This window comes from Anomaloglossus baeobatrachus, chromosome 8 (assembly GCF_048569485.1).
Source record: "Anomaloglossus baeobatrachus isolate aAnoBae1 chromosome 8, aAnoBae1.hap1, whole genome shotgun sequence".
Lineage (NCBI taxonomy): Eukaryota > Metazoa > Chordata > Amphibia > Anura > Aromobatidae > Anomaloglossus > Anomaloglossus baeobatrachus.
Genome location: NC_134360.1, coordinates 234513979 through 234538167, shown reverse-complemented (window position 1 = coordinate 234538167; position 24189 = coordinate 234513979). Strand labels below are relative to the sequence as shown.

The window sequence follows — 24189 nt, the reverse complement described above, 5'->3', positions numbered from 1 at the left end:
TGGGAACATGGAGCTGCAGGGTGAGTGGCATATGTGGGAACATGGAGCTGCAGGGTGAGTGGCATATGTGGGAACATGGAGCTGCAGGGTGAGTGGCATATGTGGGAACATGGAGCTGCAGGGTGAGTGGCATATGTGGGAACATGGAGCTGCAGGGTGAGTGGCATATGTGGGAACATGGAGCTGCAGGGTGAGTGGCATATGTGGGAACATGGAGCTGCAGGGTGAGTGCATATGTGGGAACATGGAGCTGCAGGGTGAGTGGCATATGTGGGAAGATGGAGCTGCAGGGTGAGTGCATATGTGGGAAGATGGAGCTGCAGGGTGAGTGCATATGTGGGAAGATGGAGCTGCAGGGTGAGTGAATATGTGGGAAGATGGAGCTGCAGGGTGAGTGAATATGTGGGAAGATGGAGCTGCAGGGTGAGTGCATATGTGGGAAGATGGAGCTGCAGGGTGAGTGCATATGTGGGAAGATGGAGCTGCAGGGTGAGTGCATATGTGGGAAGATGGAGTTGCAGGGTGAGTGCATATGAGGGAAGATGGAGCTGCAGGGTGAGTGAATATGTGGGAAGATGGAGCTGCAGGGTGAGTGGCATATGTGGGAAGATGGAGCTGCAGGGTGAGTGCATATGTGGGAAGATGGAGCTGCAGGGTGAGTGCATATGTGGGAAGATGGAGCTGCAGGGTGAGTGAATATGTGGGAAGATGGAGCTGCAGGGTGAGTGAATATGTGGGAAGATGGAGCTGCAGGGTGAGTGCATATGTGGGAAGATGGAGCTGCAGGGTGAGTGCATATGTGGGAAGATGGAGCTGCAGGGTGAGTGCATATGTGGGAAGATGGAGTTGCAGGGTGAGTGCATATGAGGGAAGATGGAGTTGCAGGGTGAGTGGCATATGTGGGAAGATGGAGTTGCAGGGTGAGTGGCATATGAGAGCTGCAGACTGACAGAAGGATGTGAAGGGGTGCAGAGTGTTTGAGAGGGGTAAGTTGGGGTACAGGCAGGGTGAAATATGTGGGCAGGGTGTGTGACATATGGGGGTGTAGTGTGTGTGATATGGGGGTGCAGGCTGTATGGGGAGCAGGGTGTGTGACATATGGGGGTGTAGTATAATACAGGTGTGCTATATAGGGGGTGTAGTGATGTAGTATATTACAGGTGTACTATATGGAGGTGTAGTATATTACAGGTGTGCTATCTGGAGGTGTAGTATATTACAGGTGTGCTATATGGAGGTGTAGTATATTACAGGTGTAGTATATGGGGTGTAGTGATGTAGTATATTACAGGTGTATATAGGGGTGTAGTGATGTAGTATATTACAGGTGTACTATATGGAGTTTTAGTATATTACAGGTGTGCTATATGGAGGGGTAGTATATTACAGGTGTACTATATGGAGGTGTAGTATATTACAGGTGTGCTATATGGAGGGGTAGTATATTACAGGTGTACTATATGGAGGTGTAGTATATTACAGGTGTGCTATATGGAGGTGTATATTACAGGTGTATATAGGGGTGTAGTGATGTAGTATATTACAGGTGTATATAGGGGTGTAGTGATGTAGTATATTACAGGTGTGCTATATGGAGGTGTAGTATATTACAGGTGTGCTATATGGAGGTGTAGTATATTACAAGTGTAGTATATGGGGTGTAGTGATGTAGTATATTACAGGTGTATATAGGGGTGTAGTGATGTAGTATATTACAGGTGTACTATGTGGAGTTGTAGTATATTACAGGTGTGCTATATGGAGGTGTACTATATTACAGGTGTAGTATATGGGGTGTAGTGATGTAGTATATTACAGGTGTGCTATATGGAGGTGTACTATATTACAGGTGTATATAGGGTGTAATGATGTAGTATATTACAGGTGTGCTATATGGAGGTGTAGTATATTACAGGTGTACTATATGGGGGTGTACTATATTACAGGTGTAGTATATGGGGTGTAGTGATGTAGTATATTACAGGTGTAGTATATAGGGGTGTAATGATCACACACAAGAATCAGAGAAATTCAGATAAAAGAATAAGTCTTTATTGAAACAAAGTAAAACCAGGGCAGGGGTGTAATTACATAACAGTGCAAAAGGTGGCGTGCATGAGCAGTGAGGAAAATCCTAATGTCCGGTTTAAATGTATAAACAATCAACTCACTATAGCCTCAAGGGAGCCCAGTACCAGGGATAAGCTAGATTGTGCACCCCATGGTGGGTAGTATCCCTCAAGGAACTAATATATGAAGAGAGGTATATCACCGGACAACATTTACACTCACCGCTGAAATGACGCCAGGTCCCGCCTACGCACGTTTCGGCGCTAGCCTTCGTCAGGGGGGCGTGGCTTCATATCGGCAGAGTGAGGGTATAAATGCAGTGCCCCAGCCAATCGGAACAAGTCAGAATGGCGCATGCGCATTGTACACACCAATGAAGCGTGCAGACGAAGAGGAGCGCGTCATCACTACGGAGGGCATAAGGATTCAAAACACCGCCCCACGTGATCAAGTCACGTGACACGTGTGACGTAATCAGATCCGCCCTAAACCTCACAGTGTTAAAGATACGCTCCTAGACTGAACACCGCATGGGGACAGCGCATGCGCACTGTTCCGAAAGGATGGGAAGCTGATCCAAAAAGGCAAACCTATTGAATGTTATAGAAAAAATGAATGACACGTGTAATAGTACCACATAGATAATAACTATTAATAGAAGATGTCAGACGACGGCGAGAGGAGACATATAAAGAATCTATATAGATTAGTACTAATTCGGTATGTAAATATAAATAAATAAATAGGTAGATAAGACCATATATTTCAACTAGTGCATGCCCAATGTATACAGTGAAAATAATTATTCTATAACCTTACAAGAACATTGTATACAATAAATATATAAAAAATTCATGAAATATCAAGTGAAAAATATAATATATATAAATAAATAAATAATTTCATGTAAAGAAATCGAGTGTGAAGAAGGGGGTGGGGAGGGGAGGGGGGGTGGTGGGGGTAGTGGGGGTGTGAGGGGATTGTGAGGGGTGGGGGTGGAGGGTGATCGAGTGAAATAAATACAAGGTGAATCATTCCAGAAATATACACAAGATTGCACAAGTTTATACACATAGACACAATTATACATATAGACACAATTTATGTCACAATTTAGTAAAAATTCATACATATAGACACAATGAATGGGAAGAATTCTAATATACCAAACTAAAGGCAAGAATGTATGAGTACATCATTTCTTGGTGAAGATTCAAATGGAAACCATTTCGCCATGGGATAGACATCAGAAGACTTGTAATAGTAAGAGGACATTATTGCATAGATAGTGATCTATAACAAAACCAAAAAACGTTAAAACCAAGCATAGGATAATAAAACATACATTAAGAATATAAAATAAATTCCAGCCGAATATGACTGAGATCAGAAGGACAAGATGCAATATATATACACACAAGGGATATAGTTGCACAAAAACTAATATAAATACAAATGCCAGAGATTCATAAAAAAGGTGCAAAACTCAAATTTTCATTGAGACCCTTCGGGTACACTGTGTCCAGAGTCCAAATCCAACGACTCTCACACTGTGACAGTTTCTTAGCAACACTGCCACCTCGTGGACTAGTGACGATATGATCAATGCCACGGACTCGCAACAGTGAAGAGTCACACTGATGGTACTTTCTAAAATGCTTAGGAATAGTTTTCAGTGACTCAACATCATCTTCTTTTGCGGCTGCAATAATGTCCCTAACATGCTCTCTAATGCGAACTTTTAGGGCACGGGTGGTAAGGCCCACATAGATTTTTTCGCACGGGCAAGTGGCATAATATACTACCGCCACAGTTGTACACGTAATATGGTGTGTGATAGTGTACGTTACAGTACCACTGGAATCCAGAAAATGCGTGGCGCGCTCAATATTTGGGCACGCCACGCATCGTCCACAAGGTGCACAACCCCAAGTCGAACGAACCTCGGAATTGAACAAAGTTTTCTTTGGTGGTTGGTAGTGACTGGAGACCAGTGTATCTCTCAGAGTTTTACTACGCTTTGCCGTAGCGCTCACATACGGTGACAAATACTGTCTCAGTGTGGAGTCAGACAAGAGAATCGGCCAGTATTTTTCCATGCTCCTTTTCATTAAATTCCACTGTGAGTGGAATGTCGTTATGAAGCGGACTTGTTCTTTTCCACATTTTACAGGCTTTTTATATAGTATTGATTGCCTATCAGTACTACTTGCTCTGGAATATGCCGCATTCACATTCCTCTTACTGTAACCCCGCTCAAAAAATCTCTTCTTCATCACATCTGCTTGCTCAAAAAAGTCAGAATTAGTAGAGCATACTCGCCTTAAACGGAGAAATTGGCCCATAGGGATGCTTCTAAACATCTGACTTGGATGGGATGAAGTAGCGTGAAGTAAGGAGTTTACCGCCGTCTTCTTCCTGTGGATATTAGTTTGGAGTCGATTATCATCATCACACTTGATCAACACATCAAGAAAGTCTATTTCTTTGGTATCATACTTGAAGGTCAAATGTAAGTTGTATTTGTTCTGATTTAGTTCTTCAAAAAATACCTTCAGGTCAGACACATTGCCCTTCCAAATAAAGAAAATATCGTCAATGTACCGGGTCCAAAATATGACCCGGTCCATTGATACACCACCCTCAGAGAGGAATAAATCCCTCTCCCACAGCCCCAGGAAAAGATTAGCATACGAGGGGGCACAAGCCGCCCCCATCGCTGTTCCCTGGAGCTGTAGGTAAAAACAATCTTTAAAAGTAAAAAAGTTGTGTGTCAACGTGAAGTCCAAAAGATCCACGACAAATTTCGCAAAACCAACCTCCATGTTACTCATTCCCAGGAAAAAGGAAGTAGCTTTTAGGCCATCTTGGTGACGGATAGATGTATATAAGGCCTCAACATCACACGTCACTAGAAGCATGTCTTCCTCAATGTATACCTCATCCAGCTTACACAGGAGGTCTGAGGTATCCCTCAAATATGATGGGAGGCTCTCAACTAGTGTTTTCAGATGAAAGTCAATGAATCTACATGCATTCTCTAAAAGGCCGCCTACACCTGAAACTATCGGCCTACCTGGAGGATTCACTTGGTTCTTGTGGACCTTGGGCAGAAAGTACAGAGTAGGTATCACCGGATCAGTAACATTCAATGCTTGCGAGAGTTCTTTACTAATTTGTCCAAGAGAGACCGCCTTCTCCAACATTCCTATCAAGATGTTTCTGTAGGAATTTAAGGGATTGAAAGTTAATTTCTTGTAGCATTGGGTATTCCTCAATTGCCTATACGCCTCAGTCTCATACATTTTCTGAGGCCAAAGAACAATATTCCCTCCCTTATCCGCTGGTTTAAAAAGGATATCAGGAATTTGTTTCAGACGTTTCAGACTTTGTCTCTCCTCCAATGTCAGGTTATCCTTATAGATGTTTTTAGGTATTTTATCAAACTCATCTGATACCAATTTAATAAAAAGATCCACAGCAGGACATGATGTTAAGGGAGGAAATTTTTGAGATTTTATTCTAATGGTCTCAGGGATCTTACCTGTCACACCCACTGTATGTTCCTGTGCCAAATCCTCAAGAATCCTAAGTGCTTCCTGTTCAGTGTCCAAGGGAAACATTTTCTTTTCCTCTTCATTATGAAACCATTTTTTTAACACAAGCCTTCTACCAAATAGATGAAGATCCTTTACGGCTGTGAAAGTATCAAAACGCGCAGAGGGTGCAAAGGTAAGACCCTTAGAGAGAACTGAAATATCAATAGACGACAGTTGTACAGTAGATAAATTAATTACCTTGAGAGTTTCATCAGCCTGGTCCTTTCTTCCATATTTATTCTTATTAGTCTGTTTTACTTCAAACTTCCGCTTCAGGCTACGAGTAGTAGTGCCTGTGTTTGGGGATGCATCAGAGATGTTTTCGGTAGAGGAAGCAGACGTTATAGAGGATGTTCGACTTCTCTGACCGGTTTTCTGTAAATTCTTCCTCCTCCATCTATATGCTTGATTAGATTGAAAATCATTGATATCCCTGGATAATTATTTAGATTGATTTTCTTGTATGACTTTTTCCCACTCGTCAAACTGTTTCTCCATTTGGGAATTAAATGTCATATTCGGCTGGAATTTATTTTATATTCTTAATGTATGTTTTATTATCCTATGCTTGGTTTTAACGTTTTTTGGTTTTGTTATAGATCACTATCTATGCAATAATGTACTCTTACTATTACAAGTCTTCTGATGTCTATCCCATGGCGAAATGGTTTCCATTTGAATCTTCACCAAGAAATGATGTACTCATACATTCTTGCCTTTAGTTTGGTATATTAGAATTCTTCCCATTCATTGTGTCTATATGTATGAATTTTTACTAAATTGTGACATAAATTGTGTCTATATGTATAATTGTGTCTATGTGTATAAACTTGTGCAATCTTGTGTATATTTCTGGAATGATTCACCTTGTATTTATTTCACTCGATCACCCTCCACCCCCACCCCTCACAATCCCCTCACACCCCCACTACCCCCACCACCCCCCCTCCCCTCCCCACCCCCTTCTTCACACTCGATTTCTTTACATGAAATTATTTATTTATTTATATATATTATATTTTTCACTTGATATTTCATGAATTTTTTATATATTTATTGTATACAATGTTCTTGTAAGGTTATAGAATAATTATTTTCACTGTATACATTGGGCATGCACTAGTTGAAATATATGGTCTTATCTACCTATTTATTTATTTATATTTACATACCGAATTAGTACTAATCTATATAGATTCTTTATATGTCTCCTCTCGCCGTCGTCTGACATCTTCTATTAATAGTTATTATCTATGTGGTACTATTACACGTGTCATTCATTTTTTCTATAACATTCAATAGGTTTGCCTTTTTGGATCAGCTTCCCATCCTTTCGGAACAGTGCGCATGCGCTGTCCCCATGCGGTGTTCAGTCTAGGAGCGTATCTTTAACACTGTGAGGTTTAGGGCGGATCTGATTACGTCACACGTGTCACGTGACTTGATCACGTGGGGCGGTGTTTTGAATCCTTATGCCCTCCGTAGTGATGACGCGCTCCTCTTCGTCTGCACGCTTCATTGGTGTGTACAATGCGCATGCGCCATTCTGACTTGTTCCGATTGGCTGGGGCACTGCATTTATACCCTCACTCTGCCGATATGAAGCCACGCCCCCCTGACGAAGGCTAGCGCCGAAACGTGCGTAGGCGGGACCTGGCGTCATTTCAGCGGTGAGTGTAAATGTTGTCCGGTGATATACCTCTCTTCATATATTAGTTCCTTGAGGGATACTACCCACCATGGGGTGCACAATCTAGCTTATCCCTGGTACTGGGCTCCCTTGAGGCTATAGTGAGTTGATTGTTTATACATTTAAACCGGACATTAGGATTTTCCTCACTGCTCATGCACGCCACCTTTTGCACTGTTATGTAATTACACCCCTGCCCTGGTTTTACTTTGTTTCAATAAAGACTTATTCTTTTATCTGAATTTCTCTGATTCTTGTGTGTGAATTGGTTCTATAATCATTCGAGTCAGTTTTATATCCATTTACTGTAATCATGGGGTGGTGGTACTATTTTGTACTTTGATGGACCATAAAATTTTCCCTGTTTGATTACCCTTTGCTGGTTGTAAATTTGTAGGGGTGTAATGATGTAGTATATCGGAGGTGTATTATGTAGTGGTGTAGTATAATACAGGTGTATATGGGGGTGTAGTGTATTACAGGTATATGGAGGGAGTGTAGTATAATACAGGTGTATATGGGGGGTGTAGTATAATACAGGTGTAGTATATAGGGGTGTAGTGGTGTAGTTTATTACAGGTGTAGTATATGGAGGGGGTGTAGTGATGTAATATATTGGGTAGAACTGAGGTAATTATATTAGTCCGGCCCTCTAAACCAATCCCAATTTCTCATGCGGCCCCATGGGAAAATTAATTGCCCACCCCTGTTCTAGTATCTCGTAATATCAATGGAAATATTATAAGAGAGCTTTATATAAAACCGACGGATCGAAACAGTTTGCTTCTCTTGTAGTCATCTGATCCACACTAAGAAGTCACTTCCCAGGGCACCACTGTTATGATTCAGAGACCGAGGAGGATCAAGAAATGCGGGAACCCAAAAAGTAACCAGAGTGGCTGGAACCTTAATGGACTGCAGACCTAATCCTGACACACAACGAGAAGTAGCTGTGGGACGAGCCTACGATGACCTAGTTGTCTCGACACAGCCGGAGAACTAAATATTCTTACAGATAGAAATATAAGAAAAGCTAAGCTGCCTCGGAGCAATCCCCAAAGATAAAGATAGCCCCCCACATGTAAAGACTACGGTGATATTGGAAACACAATACAAAGCTAGAAAACCAGGTTCAGCAAAGGTGAGGCCCAAACTATCTTTATAGGAAAGGATAGGAAGGAGTACTATCTGCAGCTGTAAAAAACCTAATAAATACCAGCACGTCTGATATGAAAAAACCCTGAGACCAAACGGCCTCTCCCCCACTATATCAGCACTCTGATTGATGTTACTGGGATCCAAAAACAGTAATATAGATGAGGGACTGAATTAATACCATGCATGACAAAACACAATATATTGCAGAATCATGGAGCTGGGTATACGACACTCCCAGCAGGGAATGATCCAATTCCACCAGGAACTCCACACAGGCAAAATAGGAATCAAGCATTAGTATCAAAGCAGAAAAAACAACAAGAAAGTGGAAAACAAACAGAAGAGGTACAAAGACCACTTATCTGAGAGGAGTTCTGGTAGAGAGCAGGGCTGGTTTCAGACTGTCCTTAACACACAGGAAATCCATTGAGCACCGGCGAGTAACAGGAGAAAACTACTCAGCTATATAGCCCAATCTGAGAGACCTGATTGCCAATCCTCCACAGCTGTGTGGCTTTCATTACACAAATCAACTGCACCGCCAGCACTGACCACAAGAGGGAGCCCCAAACTGAAAAATGTATTGACAACACACAACATTGTAAAATTGATCGTATTGTGATGATTCAACACGTACTCAACGACACAATATCAAGAGGCTGTCCCGACAATATGCTAACTGGGCTGGAAAGCTTTTGAGCTATGCTCTTCTGCGACCCCCACAAGATTATTACTAGGACTTCTGCTATGGGGGCCTATGATTTCTATATACGCCTCTGTCTGGGATCCAGCATTGCATGACTAAACCCTTTGGCTCTGTCTCGATTTCCATAAATCACATATTTACGCCGTCAGATGAAGAATGCTGCATTATACTGGGATGTTTGTCAGGATCGCAGATGTCCTGAGAACTGAGCGCGGCTCGTATAACTGCGCATTGTCAATTATTCTCCACAGCCGGGACCACTTATATGATGCCATAAGCAAATCGTTCCGCAATCAAAAGTGAAAACAAAGTAGCTCATACGTTAATGCACTGCACATCCCAGCAGAAATTTCCCAATGTCCCACTCAGGACCACCTCTGTATGTGGGGGCATCTACCCACCTCTCCATTACAATGGAGAACTCCAGCTGGGAGTACAACTTACCGTAAAGGATGCGGCAACATCAAATCTGTCAAAGGGGTGTTTTCAAGAGATAAACAAGTGTCCCTGTCCTGTAGAAAACGACAATCATTATGCCCTTATCAATATCACACTAATTTTGGTGCACATACCTGCCCCGATTCTCATGCTCTGTAACTTGCCAGCCACTCTGTCAGTGGGAGTTTTCTTTTCATCAGCGTTCTGCCAGCATTATAGGTACCAGAACATCCTTTTTTGCCATCACTTGCCAGCATTATAGGTGCAGGAACATTCTTTTTTGCCATCACTTGCCAACATTATAGGTGCCGAATCATCCTTTTTTGCCATCACTTGCCATCATTATAGGTGCCGAATCATCCTTTTTTGCCATCACTTGCCAGCATTATAGGTGCCGGATCATCCTTTTTTGCCATCGCTAGCCAGCATTATAGGTGTCAGAACATCCTTTTTTGCCATCACTTGCCAGCATTATAGGTGCAGGAACATCCTTTCTTCCTCACATCCCAGCATGCATTGCATCAGCCATTGCGTAATCTCTTCCTATCAAAGACAAATGTTGTTGCTCTTTAGTTTTTTTTTTCTTGTTGGAGTGATCAAAACTACAAAAAGCAATACTGATTATTGGATTTTTTTCTCGTATTATTTCATGGATAGAATTTTTATTGTTTTATATTATTGATACAAAATATGTTTTATTTTTTTTTTTAATTAGAAAAGTAGGGTAATACAAAATTTGCATTTTATTTATAGTCTCCCCTTCCCCCACGGAACTTTTTTCTTTTTTTTTAAACTTTATAGCCCCCCCATGAAACATTTTAACTTTTTTTTATTATATCTTACAGTCTCCCCCGTGAACTTTGTTTTACTTAATAGTCTTCTCCCACTATTTTTATAGTCCCCCTGAAAACTTTATTTTTTATCAATTCTTTATTGTAAAGACCAACCCAGAACTGAAAAGAAGACAACAAGCTCCAAAAGGAGCTGCAAAATATATAAGCAAAAACATAGCACCAAACTGCGCACTGTCAATCAATAAACATTTACAAATCCCAAACTCTTAACAATTCGGGTCAATTATTTTAAATTTTATAGTCTTTTCCCCCAGAAACATTTTTTTTTTTAATTTTACGGTACCCCTCAAGGGAACTTTTTATTTTATCTTCTAGCCCTCCACCCCCAATGAACTTTTTTAATATATTTCCCTTCCTAGGGAACTTTTTTTAGTTTATAGTCCCCCCCAAGGAAACTTTTTTTCTTTAACTTTGTTTTACAGTCACTCCTCTCCCCTCCCACGCCCCTGGGACCTTCTTTTCTGAACACAAAGAACTACTAAACAAATTTAAACATTTGTTCCCCGTTTTGTAAAAAATATTTTCAAATTATATATACTGCTCAAAAAAAAAATAATTTAAGTGTTCCCTTTATTTTTTTTGAGCAGTATATATTGGAGATTTTTTATTTTCATTTACGGGGCTTCGGTTAGCAACAGTGATTTAGATAGATGGTGGCATTTCTTTTTAATTTTACACATAGCTTGCCCAAAAAGTCAGATAACTAATAAAATATTTTTATTTTATTTCCCTGGTAACTGGGGCTGGTTTGTTAGCCCCAGTTACAGGGGTATTGCGGCCTCCTGTGTCTCCTATAACCCTAAGTTCCTGCTCCATCCCTATACACGGCGCTCATAACGGCTGTATTTGGAGGAGGCGTTGCCAGCGCTTCCTATAGTTGAGGAGGGCCATTGGATCAAATACCTAATTAACCTTGGGACATAGGGGATTGTGGGAAATCACAGATTAAACTTATTATTTCACCTTACATAGTTTGTTCAGATAAATACTCATTACACAGATCTAAAGATGGCTGCCATTTCCTGTTCTCCACACCCTGGCCTGGTATGCAAGGAATGGCCAGATTTAAGAAGAATCACCATATAAGGAAAAGACCTACTGGCCAACCTAGAGGACCAAACCACTGATGACCTCATGGACCAACCCACTGATGACCTCATGGACCAACCCACTGATGACCTCAGGGACCAACCCACTAATGACCTCAGGGACCAACCCACTAATGACCTCAGGGACCAACCCACTGATGACCTCACGGACCAACCCACTGATGACCTCACGGACCAACCCACTGATGATCTCACGGACCAACCCAGTGATGACCTCACGGACCAACCCAGTGATGAGCTTACGGACCAACCCACTGATGACCTCACGGACCAACCCACTGATGACCTCATGGACCAACCCACTGATGACCTCACGGACCAACCCACTGATGACCTCACGGACCAACCCACTGATGACCTCACGGACCAACCCACTGATGACCTCACGGACCAACCCACTGATGACCTCACGGACCAACCCACTGATGACCTCACGGACCAACCCACTGATGACCTCACGCACCAACCCACTGATGACCTCACGCACCAACCCACTGATGACCTCACGGACGAACCCACTAATAACCTCACGGACGAACCCAGTGATGAGCTTACGGACCAACCCACTGATGACCTCACGGACCAACCCACTGATGACCTCACGGACCAACCCACTGATGACCTCACGGACCAACCCACCGATGACCTCACGGACCAACCCACTGATGACCTCACGGACCAACCCACTGATGACCTCACGGACCAAACCACTGATGACCTCACGGACCAAACCACTGATGACCTCACGGACCAACCCACTGATGACCTCACGAACCATCTCACTGATGAATGACCTCACGGACCAACCATGCACTTGATCCACACCAATTAGGTCAGGAGCAGGCAACGTGTGAACATCCCAGCGTGTTCACCCTAACACTATTACTGCACACACCGCGCTCCAGAAGGCAGAGACGGTAATAAACCATCTCTGTATTCTCTATGTGGAGTCCGGCTGTCAGACACCCCGATATAGAGCATCACTGCAAAGTAGGACCCGGACCACCCAGTCATAAACATCAGAGCTGAAGTATATAGTGAAATCGATGGCCTCCTTCAGCCTTGGGATGGGATTCACAGAACCAAGATGGCGGCATCAGGGCCTTCATTAGGCAGCTGGTTGCTATGGCAACCCAATCATTACCTGGGAGCGCATCACATGGGCCAGTTTATCGAGTTTGTTATCGCTGTGTCAGGCACAATCGTCTTGCAGGTGCTTTTTGCGTCACATTGAAGACTAATTTGTTTTTATTTTTCCCCATACTTATATTTTTTTCCTTTTCTTAGTACATTACATAGCTATAAGGATGGAGGTTTGTTTTTTTTTTACAATAACCTTTGGGGGCATTAATAATAATTACGACAAAACGTTCTCCTCAGACCTGACACAGCGCCGACCACCTCCCTCTCCCGCCAAATCCTCCCCCCTCAACCGCCAACTCCTTCAAACCACAGCGACCAATTAAACAGCGCCATCGATCATACGTCATTGCACCGTCCAACCAATAGCAGAGGCGAGGCTTACCCACGTGCTAGCATTCCTCCAATCAAATGACAAGTAGTGACTGCCCACAACAAAAAGTGAAAGCTGAGGGCGGAAGTTGGCCTACGTGTAGGTGAATGACGTCAGCACGTCGGGTAAGGCGCGCGGCTTCGGCCTTGGGAGTTCCCGGACTGTGATTCTGAGGTGGTTTTCCCGCCAGACGAGGCGCGGATGTGCTGAGGCGGCGGACACCTCCCCGGCCGGCAGGTACGAGTCCTCCCGTGACGCGCCTCTGCCCTGCGGCCGCCGTGCCTCCCGGGCTCCGCGCCTCCCACACACAGGGATTTTTTGAAGTGCGCGCAACAAAGTGCGAGTAATGGCGGCGCTGGTGCTTCCCTGCATCACGTGGTGCGGTCAGTTATGGCGGAGCCGCTTCTGTTATCTGTGCCCGGAGGACGAACTACAACTCCCAGCATGCTCTGTATAATCGGAGCACGCTGGGATGTGCAGTCCGCAAATATGTGCGTCATGTATCAGCAGACGGTACCACAGGATTAGATACCTTGCAAGCTGTATCCCACGGGATTAGATGCTCAGGTGGCTGTATCCCACGGGATTAGATGCTCAGGTGGCTGTATCCCACGGGATTAGATGCTCAGGTGGCTGTATCCCACGGGATTAGATGCTCAGGTGGCTGTATCCCACGGGATTAGATGCTCAGGTGGCTGTATCCCACGGGATTAGATGCTCAGGTGGCTGTATCCCACGGGATTAGATGCTCAGGTGGCTGTATCCCACGGGATTAGATGCTCAGGTGGCTGTATCCCACGGGATTAGATGCTCAGGTGGCTGTATCCCACGGGATTAGATGCTCAGGTGGCTGTATCCCACGGGATTAGATGCTCAGGTGGCTGTATCCCACGGGATTAGATGCTCAGGTGGCTGTATCCCACGGGATTAGATGCTCAGGTGGCTGTATCCCACGGGATTAGATGCTCAGGTGGCTGTATCCCACGGGATTAGATGCACAGCTTGGTGGGCTGCGTCGCACGGGATGAGATGCTCAGGTGGCTGTATCCCACGGGATGAGATGCACAGCTTGGTGGGCTGCGTCGCACGGGATGAGATGCTGTGGCGGGCTGCGTCGCACGGGATGAGATGCGTGGTCATAGTGTTAATCCCAACCTGCTGCTGCAGGTGGTGATCTGTGTAAGTCAGCTGATTTGTACAGCTGACGTGTGCCTGGCAGGTACCAGTGTAATCGCTATCCACCCGTACCTGTTAACCCCTTAAATGGCGCTGTTAAGATGTGACGGCGCCATTTTAACAGCGGTAGATGTTTACTCACCGCCCGATACCAAAAGTCACGTGATGTGATCACGTGGATCCGGTGGTTGTCATGGTAGCATATGGTCATGTGATGACTCCTGTAGCTCACATAACTCAGGTCCTTTTAACCGGCAGCCGAGTACTGCAGGTCATAAGAGATGATCATTTCTCCTGGCCTGAGTGGTGCCGCTCTGATCAGGAGAAATGAATGAGCGATCATATTGCTGATCCATATAACTCCCTAGGGGGACTAGTAATATAAAAAAAAAAGTTTTAAAATAAGTTTTGAAAAATTAAAAAAAAAATAAAAGTTCAAATCACCCCCCCTTTCGCCCAATTGAAAATTAAAGGGTTAATAAAATGAAAAAATATACACACATTTCACCGCGTTCAGAAATGCCCAATCTATAAAAATGTAAAATCAATCAATCCGATCGGAAAACGTAGTGGCAAAAAAAATTCCAAAATTGTTTTTTGGTCGCCACAGATTTTGCACAAAAGGCGATCAAAATGTAGCATTTGCGCAAAAATGGTACAGTTAAAAATGTCAGCTCAAAACGCAAAAAAATGAGTTACTGAGCCATAGATCCCGACAAATACACTACAGGTTGCAGAATATGGCGCAAAACGTACACCTCTTTTTTCAGACAAACTTCTGATTTTATAATTTTTTTTTAACCCCTCAGATAAAAGTAACCCTGCTCATGTTTGGTGTCTACGAACTCGCCCCGACCTCAGGCACCTCACCGACACATCATTTTACCATATAGTGAATAAAATCTCAAAAACAATAGTGCAATCGCACTTTTTATTTTGCAATTTTTCAGCATTTGGAATTTTTTTTGCCGATTTCCAGATCACTATACGGTAAAATTCATGGTTTCATTTAAAAGTACACCTCGTTCCGCAAAAAACAAGCCCTCACATGACCATATTGACTGAACAATAAAAAAGTTGTCTCTCGGAAGAAAGAAGGCGAAAAAAAAAGAGCGCAAAATCGTCCGGTCGTGAAAGGGTTAAAAGGAACCTGCCGGGTCCCCTCTGCCCTCCACCCCAGCAGCATTCATACTTATATGCTCATATTCCCTCCCTAACCTGCCCTGAGTAATGTTATTCACAAATACGAAAGTTTATAAGAACGACTTGTAAACCTCGCTGACCCTCTGCTAATTAGGCCTGTGACTAGTCACAGGGGGGTTAGTTCCCCCGATTAGTCAGCATGTGTGAGATTTCCAGGAGCTGGGGGTGGTAGAAATCACGTTATCACACCCACAAGGGCATGATGACATGGGAAGAGGGCTGACTAGTCAGGGGACCTAACTCCCCTGCGACTTGTCGCAGGCTTAATTGGCATAGGAACAGCGAGCTTTCTGATTTTTATTTAATTTTTTTTTTTTTTAATTTATTATATTAGTGAATAGCATTATGCAGGGCTGTTTTGGAGGGAGAATGATGCTGGGGTGGAGGGCATAGGGGCGGGGCTCTGTCAGCACAAAATGACTGTTCAAACCAGGCACTTCTGTGCACCATAGTGCGGCCGAACATTTACCGTAAGAGCACCTTCCCACTTGCTGGTTTTCTCTGACCTGGAAGTTTTATAAACCTGTAAAATATATAATAGTAAAAGAAAGTCTTCCATGCTGTAGGAAATATTTTCTCAGACACTGATTTTAGCCCTTCATAGTGCATCAGCACTACTATGTATAGCTAAAATCACGATCTTCTTTGAACGTTAGCTAAACACTGGCCCCTGCAGGAGAACAGTCATGAAAAACATGGGGGTCTTGAGCAGACTCCTGGCTGTTATGGAAACCCATCAGCACCCCGCGAGCACATCATGGGTGCATGGAGTGACGCACCCCCTCCTTGCCGACATGTGCCGACTTCAGCCATCATCTGCTGGGGAAGATGCGAGCTCGGGGTGCAAGCCTGCATCAAATGCAGGGACACAACATGTGAAGTAAGTTTATATTATATATTGTGAAGGGGGTTAGAGGGAATCTGTCAGCAGGTTTGAAGCAATTGGAAGCCAAGGGGTGAGAAGTCAACACCACCCAAAGAGTTCGGATGGCAATGTGGACAGGGTTCATGTCGTGTGGTGACAGGAAGTCGAGCGGGTGACAAGTCTGGGACGACAGGTGCCATAAACCGCAGGATGGCGTAAACCTTCTGCGTCGTCGGCCTCACAGATCACATAGTCAGGAGCTGAAAACAGACGGCAAACCGAAACAGTGATTCTTGAATTGAGTTGCAGGGCCAACTTAGAGGATGACTTGGCCGACAGGCTGGTGTCCAGCGGGGAGGCCACCCTTCACCTCAGTAGGAAGGTCAATCCCTAAAGGTGTCAATTTGAGTCTCAGAAAAACCACGTGCCCTTATGCGGAAAGTAAACATGTTCTGTGCAATGAGTAAAGTCTTCCATCCCTTCTTGCGGTTCCTACCTGGATTTCGGTTTTGAAAACAAAGGCTGTAATGTTTGTCCCATTGTTTTAGAATAATCCTGTATTATACGATTACCTACAGCCCTCTATTAAAGGGATTCGGTCACCTTGGAATACACTCTTTTACCTGCAATATATTGGTAATGTGCAAGTAAATAGCATTAACAATGCTGCCTGGCCACTTTACTAAGGGTTAGGCTATGTGTCCACGGTAGAATGTACCTGCGGATTTTTCTGCCTGAAAATCCGCGACTTTCGCGGCAAATCCGCACCCGCGGATTTGCCGCGGATTTTGATGCGGATTTTTTTTTTTTTTTTTCCCCATTCAAAACCAAAAATCCGCACCAAATCTGCACCAAACAATTGACATGCTGCAGATTTTTTCGGATCAAAATCCGCGGCAAATCCGCAGCGGAAAAATCCGCAGCATGGACACAGCATTTCCAAAATGCCATTGAAATGGCTTGGAAGTGCCGCTGCTGCAGATTTTCGGGAAATCCGCGGCAAAATCCGCGCAAAATCCGCAGCGTGGGCACATAGCCTAAGTTCACACAGTGCGTTTTTTGCACGTTTTTCGGGTGCGGTAAAAATGCATGCATTTTTTTTGCCGCGGGTGTGTTTTTAGCAGCCAAAAACGCACAAATGCAGCGTAAAAAAACGCAGCGTGCGCACATAGCCTAAAAGTGCGGCTACCAGAGAAAATTAACTTTTAAGTCATAGGGACGGTGTCACAAAGCGGCTTTGTGCATTTGTGCTTTTTAGGGCACGCAGATTATTGCAGCTGTGACCAAAAGGGGTCAGGATGTGCAGAGCATCGCAGCTGTGATGCAGTGGGGGCTTGGGACATGCAGAGCATCGTAGCTGTGACGCGGGGCGGGGGGGGCAGGACATGCAGAGCATCGCGGCTGTGATGTGGGGGGGGTCTGGAAGCGCAGAGCATCATGGCTGTGATGCGGAGGGGGTCAGAAAGCGCAGAGCATCGCTGCTGTGACGTGGGGGGGGTCGGGAAGCGCAGAGCATCGCGGCTGTGACGTGGGGGGGTCGGGAAGCACAGAGCATCGCGGCCGTGACGCAGGGGGGTTGGGAAGCGCAAAGCATCACTATTCCAGCACTGCTTGCCACACACCTTCATCTTTTTTCAGCTTAGTCGGGTCAGTGAAGTGTACTTTTCCTGTTTTGGGTGTTATTATTAGTTTTGTCCTCAGGCTCCGGGCCATTACTTTTGCTCTGTACATGTAGCCCTCGATCAGGACGTTTCATTCCTGTCTAGCCTGTAATTAACGTCCGTTACTATTTTCTTTGTCGCTCCATTGGGAGACCCAGACAATTGGGTGTATAGCTATGCCTCCGGAGGCCACACAAAGTATTACACTAAAAGTGTAAAGCCCCTCCCCTTCAGCCTATACACCCCCCGTGCTCCCACGGGCTCCTCAGTTTTCATGCTTTGTGCGAAGGAGGCAGACATCCACGCATAGCTCCACAGCTTAGTCAGCAGCAGCTGCTGACTATGTCGGATGGAAGAAAAGAGGGCCCATAACAGGGCCCCCAGCATGCTCCCTTCTCACCCCACTCTTGTCGGCGGTGTTGTTAAGGTTGAGGTACCCATTGCGGGTACGGAGGCTGGAGCCCACATGCTGTTTTCCTTCCCCATCCCCTTCGGGCTCTGGGTGAAGTGGGATCCTAATCGGTCTCCAGGCACGGAGACCGTGCTCCATCCACAGCTCCTGGGGACTCTGCTGGATAAGGAGCCGAGTATCGTCAGGGACAAGGCCCTGCTACTTTGAGGTACTCTGTGTCCCCGTAGGGACAGCGCACAGAAACACTCCAGCATTGCTGGGTGTGTTAGTGCGCCGGGGACCGCAGCGCTGACCGCGCTTGTGCCATCACACACTGCAGCGTGGCTGGGTGTGTTAGTGTTACTGGGGACTACCGCGCTGACCGCGCGCTGCCATTTCACACTGCAGCGCGACTGGGAATGTTAGTACGCCGGGGACTACCGCGCCGACCGCGCTCATACGCCGGCCGCGCTTATAACTTTAGTCCCCGGCTTTTGCGGCCTAGTCTCACTTTTTTCCCGCCCCCAGGCCTGCCAGTCAGGGGAAGGGCGGGACGCTGTACAGGACGTCAGCACTGGGGCTGGAACATGCTTTGCATACTCCACCCCCCTCACTGTGCACAGTGGGGCACCAGATTCCCGCACTTGGACGCCGGCAGCCATTCCTGTCAGCTCTTCTGACGCTGGAGAGGGGAGACAAGCTCAGGGAGACCCAGGCAGGGATTCTGGTGACCACACAACCGCATTGCGCGGGCGGTAAGCAGCACCTGAGGTGCTGGCCCCACTAGTGCAGAAGTGTACTTATAGATTATATGATTATAGGCTATACTTTACACTGTATGGTGCACGGTTGATTTTTGGCTTTATACCCTCCTGGATTGCTCAGAGGAGACAACAGCATGTCGTCCACAAGAAGCAAGGGTGCCAAAGCACAGGCTTACTATGCTGCCTGCGCCGCATGTACGGCTATACTGCCGGCAGGTTCCACTGACCCTCATTGTGTGCAATGCTCGGCCCCTGTGGCACTTACTCAGTCGGAGCCTCTGCTAAGGGTGGCCCAGGAGGAACCACCTGCTAACACTGTCCAGGTGACAGGGACGGAGTTTGCAGTTTTTACTGAAAGACTTTCTGAGACTATGGCTAAGATATTAGAAGCTTTGCAGTCCAGACCAGTACCTCAGGCCATGGGCACTGGGGAATCATTGCTTCCTGGTCCCCCTCATTCGGAACAACAATGTTCTTCCGGGGTGTCTCATAGATCCCAGGGTGAGGTCTCTGACACGGACCGCAGCCCCAGACCGCCTAAGCGAGCTCGCTGGGAATTTCCCTCGACATCATCACATTGTTCAGGGTCTCAGCGGGAGGACTCTCTGTATGATGAAGCGGAGGTAGCTGATCAGGATTCTGATCCTGAGGCCGCTCTCAACCTTGATACTCCTGATGGGGACGCCATAGTGAATGATCTTATCGCGTCCATCAATCAAATGTTGGATATTTCTCCCTCAGCTCCTCCAGTAGAGGAGTCAGCTTCTCAGCAGGAGAAATTCCGTTTCAGGTTTCCCAAGCGTACAACGAGTATGTTTCTGGACCACTCTGACTTCAGAGAGGCAGTCCAGAAACACCGAGCTTGTCCAGATAAGCGTTTTTCCAAGCGCCTTAAGGATACACGTTATCCCTTCCCTCCTGACGTGGTCAAGGGCTGGACTCGGTGTCCCAAGGTGGATCCTCCAATCTCCAGACTGGCGGCTAGATCCATAGTTGCAGTTGAAGATGGGGCTTCACTCAAGGATGCCACTGACAGACAGATGGAGCTCTGGTTGAAATCCATCTATGAAGCTATCGGCGCGTCTTTTGCTCCAGCATTCGCAGCCGTATGGGCACTCCAAGCTATCTCAGCTTGTCATGCGCAAATTGACGCACTCACACGTACGTCTGCGCCGCAGGTGGCGTCCATAACCTCTCAAACGTCGGCATTTGCGTCCTACGCTATTAATGCTGTCCTGGACTCTGCGAGCCGTACGGCGGTAGCATCCGCCAATTCGGTGGCAATACGCAGGGCCTTGTGGCTACGGGAATGGAAGGCAGATTCTGCTTCCAAAAAGTGCTTAACCAGTTTGCCATTTTCTGGCGACCGTTTGTTTGGTGAGAGATTGGATGAAATCATCAAACAATCCAAGGGAAAGGAAACATCCTTACCCCAGGCCAAACCAAACACATCCCAACAGAGGAGGGGACAGTCGAGGTTTCGGTCCTTTCGGGGTGCGGGCAGGTCCCAATTCTCCTCGTCCAAAAGGCCCCAGAAGGATCAGAGGAACTCCGATTCATGGCGGTCTAAGTCACGCCCTAAAAAGACCGCCGGAGGTGCCGCTACCAAGGCGGCTTCCTCATGACTTACGGCCTCCTCACACCGCCGCATCCTCGGTCGGTGGCAGGCTCTCCCGCTTTTGCGACGCCTGGCTGCCACAGGTAAAAGACCGTTGGGTGAGAGACATTTTGTCTCACGGTTACAGGATAGAGTTCAGCTCTCGTCCTCCGACTCGATTCTTCAGAACATCTCCGCCTCCCGAGCGAGCCGATGCTCTTCTGCAGGCGGTGGGCACTCTGAAGGCAGAAGGAGTGGTGGTCCCGGTTCCTCATCAGCAACAGGGTCACGGTTTTTACTCCAACCTGTTTGTGGTTCCAAAGAAGGACGGATCTTTCCGTCCTGTTCTGGACCTAAAACTGCTCAACAAACACGTAAAGACCAGGCGGTTCCGGATGGAATCCCTCCGCTCCGTCATCGCCTCAATGTCCCAAGGAGATTTCCTTGCATCGATCGATATCAAAGATGCTTATCTCCACGTACCGATTGCTCCAGAGCATCAGCGCTTCCTGCGCTTCGCCATGGGAGACTAACACCTTCCGTTCGCGGCACTGCCGTTCGGCCTGGCGACAGCCCCAAGGGTTTTCACCAAGGTCATGGCTACAGTAGTTGCGGTCCTCCACTCTCAGGGCCACTCGGTGATACCTTACTTAGACGATCTGCTGGTCAAGGCACCCTCTCAAGAGGCATGCCAACACAGCCTCAACGTTACTCTGGAGACTCTCCAAAGTTTCGGGTGGATCATCAATTTTCCAAAGTCAAATCTGACACCGGCCCAATCACTGACATATCTTGGCATGGAGTTTCATACCCTCTCAGCGATAGTGAAGCTTCCGCTGGACAAACAGCGTTCACTACAGACAGGGTTGCAATCTCTCCTTCAAGGTCGGTCACACCCCTTGAGGCGCCTCATGCACTTCCTGGGGAAGATGGTGGCAGCAATGGAGGCAGTCCCTTTCGCGCAGTTTCACCTGCGTCTTCTTCAATGGGACATCCTACGCAAATGGGACAGGAAGCCGACGTCCCTAGACAGGAACGTCTCCCTCTCTCAGGCAACCAAAGCTTCCCTTCGGTGGTGGCTTCTTCCCACTTCATTATCGAAGGGGAAATCCTTCCTACCCCCATCCTGGGCGGTGATCACGACGGACGCGAGTCTGTCAGGGTGGGGAGCAGTCTTCCTCCACCACAGGGCTCAGGGTACGTGGACTCAGCAAGAGTCCTCACTTCAGATCAATGTTCTGGAGATCAGGGCGGTGTATCTTGCCCTAAAAGCGTTCCAGCAGTGGCTGGAAGGCAAGCAGATCCGAATTCAGTCGGACAACTCCACTGCGGTGGCTTACATCAACCACCAAGGTGGAACACGCAGTCGGCAAGCCTTCCAGGAAGTCCGGCGGATTTTGATGTGGGTGGAAGCCACGGCCTCCACCATCTCCGCAGTTCACATCCCGGGCGTGGAAAACTGGGAAGCAGACTTTCTCAGTCGCCAGGGCATGGACGCAGGGGAATGGTCCCTTCACCCGGATGTGTTTCAGGAGATCTGTTGCCGCTGGGGGATGCCGGACGTCGACCTAATGGCGTCCCGGCACAACAACAAGGTACCAGCGTTCATGGCACGATCTCACGATCACAGAGCTCTGGCGGCAGACGCCTTAGTTCAGGATTGGTCGCAGTTTCAGCTCCCTTATGTGTTTCCTCCGCTGGCACTGTTGCCCAGAGTGTTACGCAAGATCAGGGCCGACTGCCGCCGCGCCATCCTCGTCGCTCCAGACTGGCCGAGGAGGTCGTGGTACCCGGATCTGTGGCATCTCACGGTCGGCCAACCGTGGGCACTACCAGACCGACCAGACTTGCTGTCTCAAGGGCCGTTTTTCCATCTGAATTCTGCGGCCCTCAACCTGACTGTGTGGCCATTGAGTCCTGGATCTTAGCGTCTTCAGGATTATCTCAAGAGGTCATTGCCACTATGAGACAGGCTAGGAAACCAACGTCCGCCAAGATCTACCACAGGACGTGGAGGATATTCCTATCTTGGTGCTCCGATCAGGGTTTTTCTCCCTGGCTATTTGCCTTGCCCACTTTTCTTTCCTTCCTTCAATCAGGATTGGAAAAAGGGTTGTCGCTCGGCTCTCTTAAAGGACAAGTCTCAGCGCTCTGTGTTTTTTTCAGAAGCGCCTGGCCAGACTTCCACAGGTACGCACGTTCCTGCAGGGGGTTTGTCACATCGTCCCTCCTTACAAGCGTCCGTTAGAACCCTGGGATCTGAACAGGGTGCTGATGGTTCTTCAGAAACCACCGTTCGAGCCAATGAGGGATATTTCTCTCGCACGCCTTTCGCAGAAAGTGGTTTTCCTAGTAGCAGTCACTTCACTTCGGAGAGTGTCTGAGCTAGCAGCGTTATCATGCAAAGCTCCTTTCCTGGTGTTTCACCAGGACAAGGTGGTTCTGCGTCCGGTTCCGGAATTCCTCCCTAAGGTGGTATCCCCCTTTCATCTCAATCAGGATATCTCCTTACCTTCTTTTTGCCCTCATCCAGTTCACCAGTGTGAAAAGGATTTGCACTTGTTAGATCTGGTGAGAGCACTCAGAGTCTACATTTCTCGAACGGCGCCCATGCGCCGCTCGGATGCACTCTTTGTCCTTGTCGCTGGCCAGCGTAAAGGGACACAAGCTTCCAAATCAACCCTGGCTCGGTGGATCAAGGAACCAATTCTCGAAGCTTATCGTTCCTCGGGGCTTCCGGTTCCCTCAGGGCTGAAGGCCCATTCTACCAGGGCCGTGGGAGCGTCCTGGGCCTTGCGACACCAGGCTACAGCTCAGCAGGTGTGTCAGGCAGCTACCTGGTCGAGCCTGCACACTTTCACGAAACACTATCAGGTGCATACCTTTGCTTCGGCAGATGCCAGCCTAGGTAGGCAAGTCCTTCAGGCGGCGGTTGCCCACCTGTAGGACGGAGCCGTTACGGCTCTATTATGAGGTATTATTTACCCACCCAGGGACTGCTTTTGGACGTCCCAATTGTCTGGGTCTCCCAATGGAGCGACAAAGAAGGGAATTTTGTTTACTTACCGTAAATTCCTTTTCTTCTAGCTCCAATTGGGAGACCCAGCTCCCGCCCCTGTTTTTTTTTGTGTACACATGTTGTTCATGTTGAATGGTTTCAGTTCTCCGATATTCCTTCGGATTGAATTTACTTTAAACCAGTTTATAATTTTTTTCCTCCTTCTTGCTTTTGCACCAAAACTGAGGAGCCCGTGGGAGCGCGGGGGGTGTATAGGCAGAAGGGGAGGGGCTTTACACTTTTAGTGTAATACTTTGTGTGGCCTCCGGAGGCATAGCTATACACCCAATTGTCTGGGTCTCCCAATTGGAGCTAGAAGAAAAGGAATTTACGGTAA

At 46.8% G+C, this 24189-nt stretch overlaps 2 protein-coding genes across 2 annotated transcripts in view; one reads left to right on the top strand and one right to left on the bottom strand.

The window, feature by feature from the left end:
- KANK4 (KN motif and ankyrin repeat domains 4) overlaps nt 1–10162 on the bottom strand; it is a 202913-nt gene extending 192751 nt beyond the window's left edge. Inside the window, 1 exon segment of the mRNA XM_075320377.1 lies at nt 9796–10162. The gene's annotated coding sequence lies outside the window, so the exon portion shown is untranslated.
- A 3093-nt stretch (nt 10163–13255) lies between these two features.
- Nucleotides 13256–24189, top strand: part of USP1 (ubiquitin specific peptidase 1) — a 49410-nt gene continuing 38476 nt past the window's right edge. The window contains exon 1 of the mRNA XM_075321153.1: nt 13256–13374. The gene's annotated coding sequence lies outside the window, so the exon portion shown is untranslated. The remainder of the gene's footprint in view (nt 13375–24189) is intronic.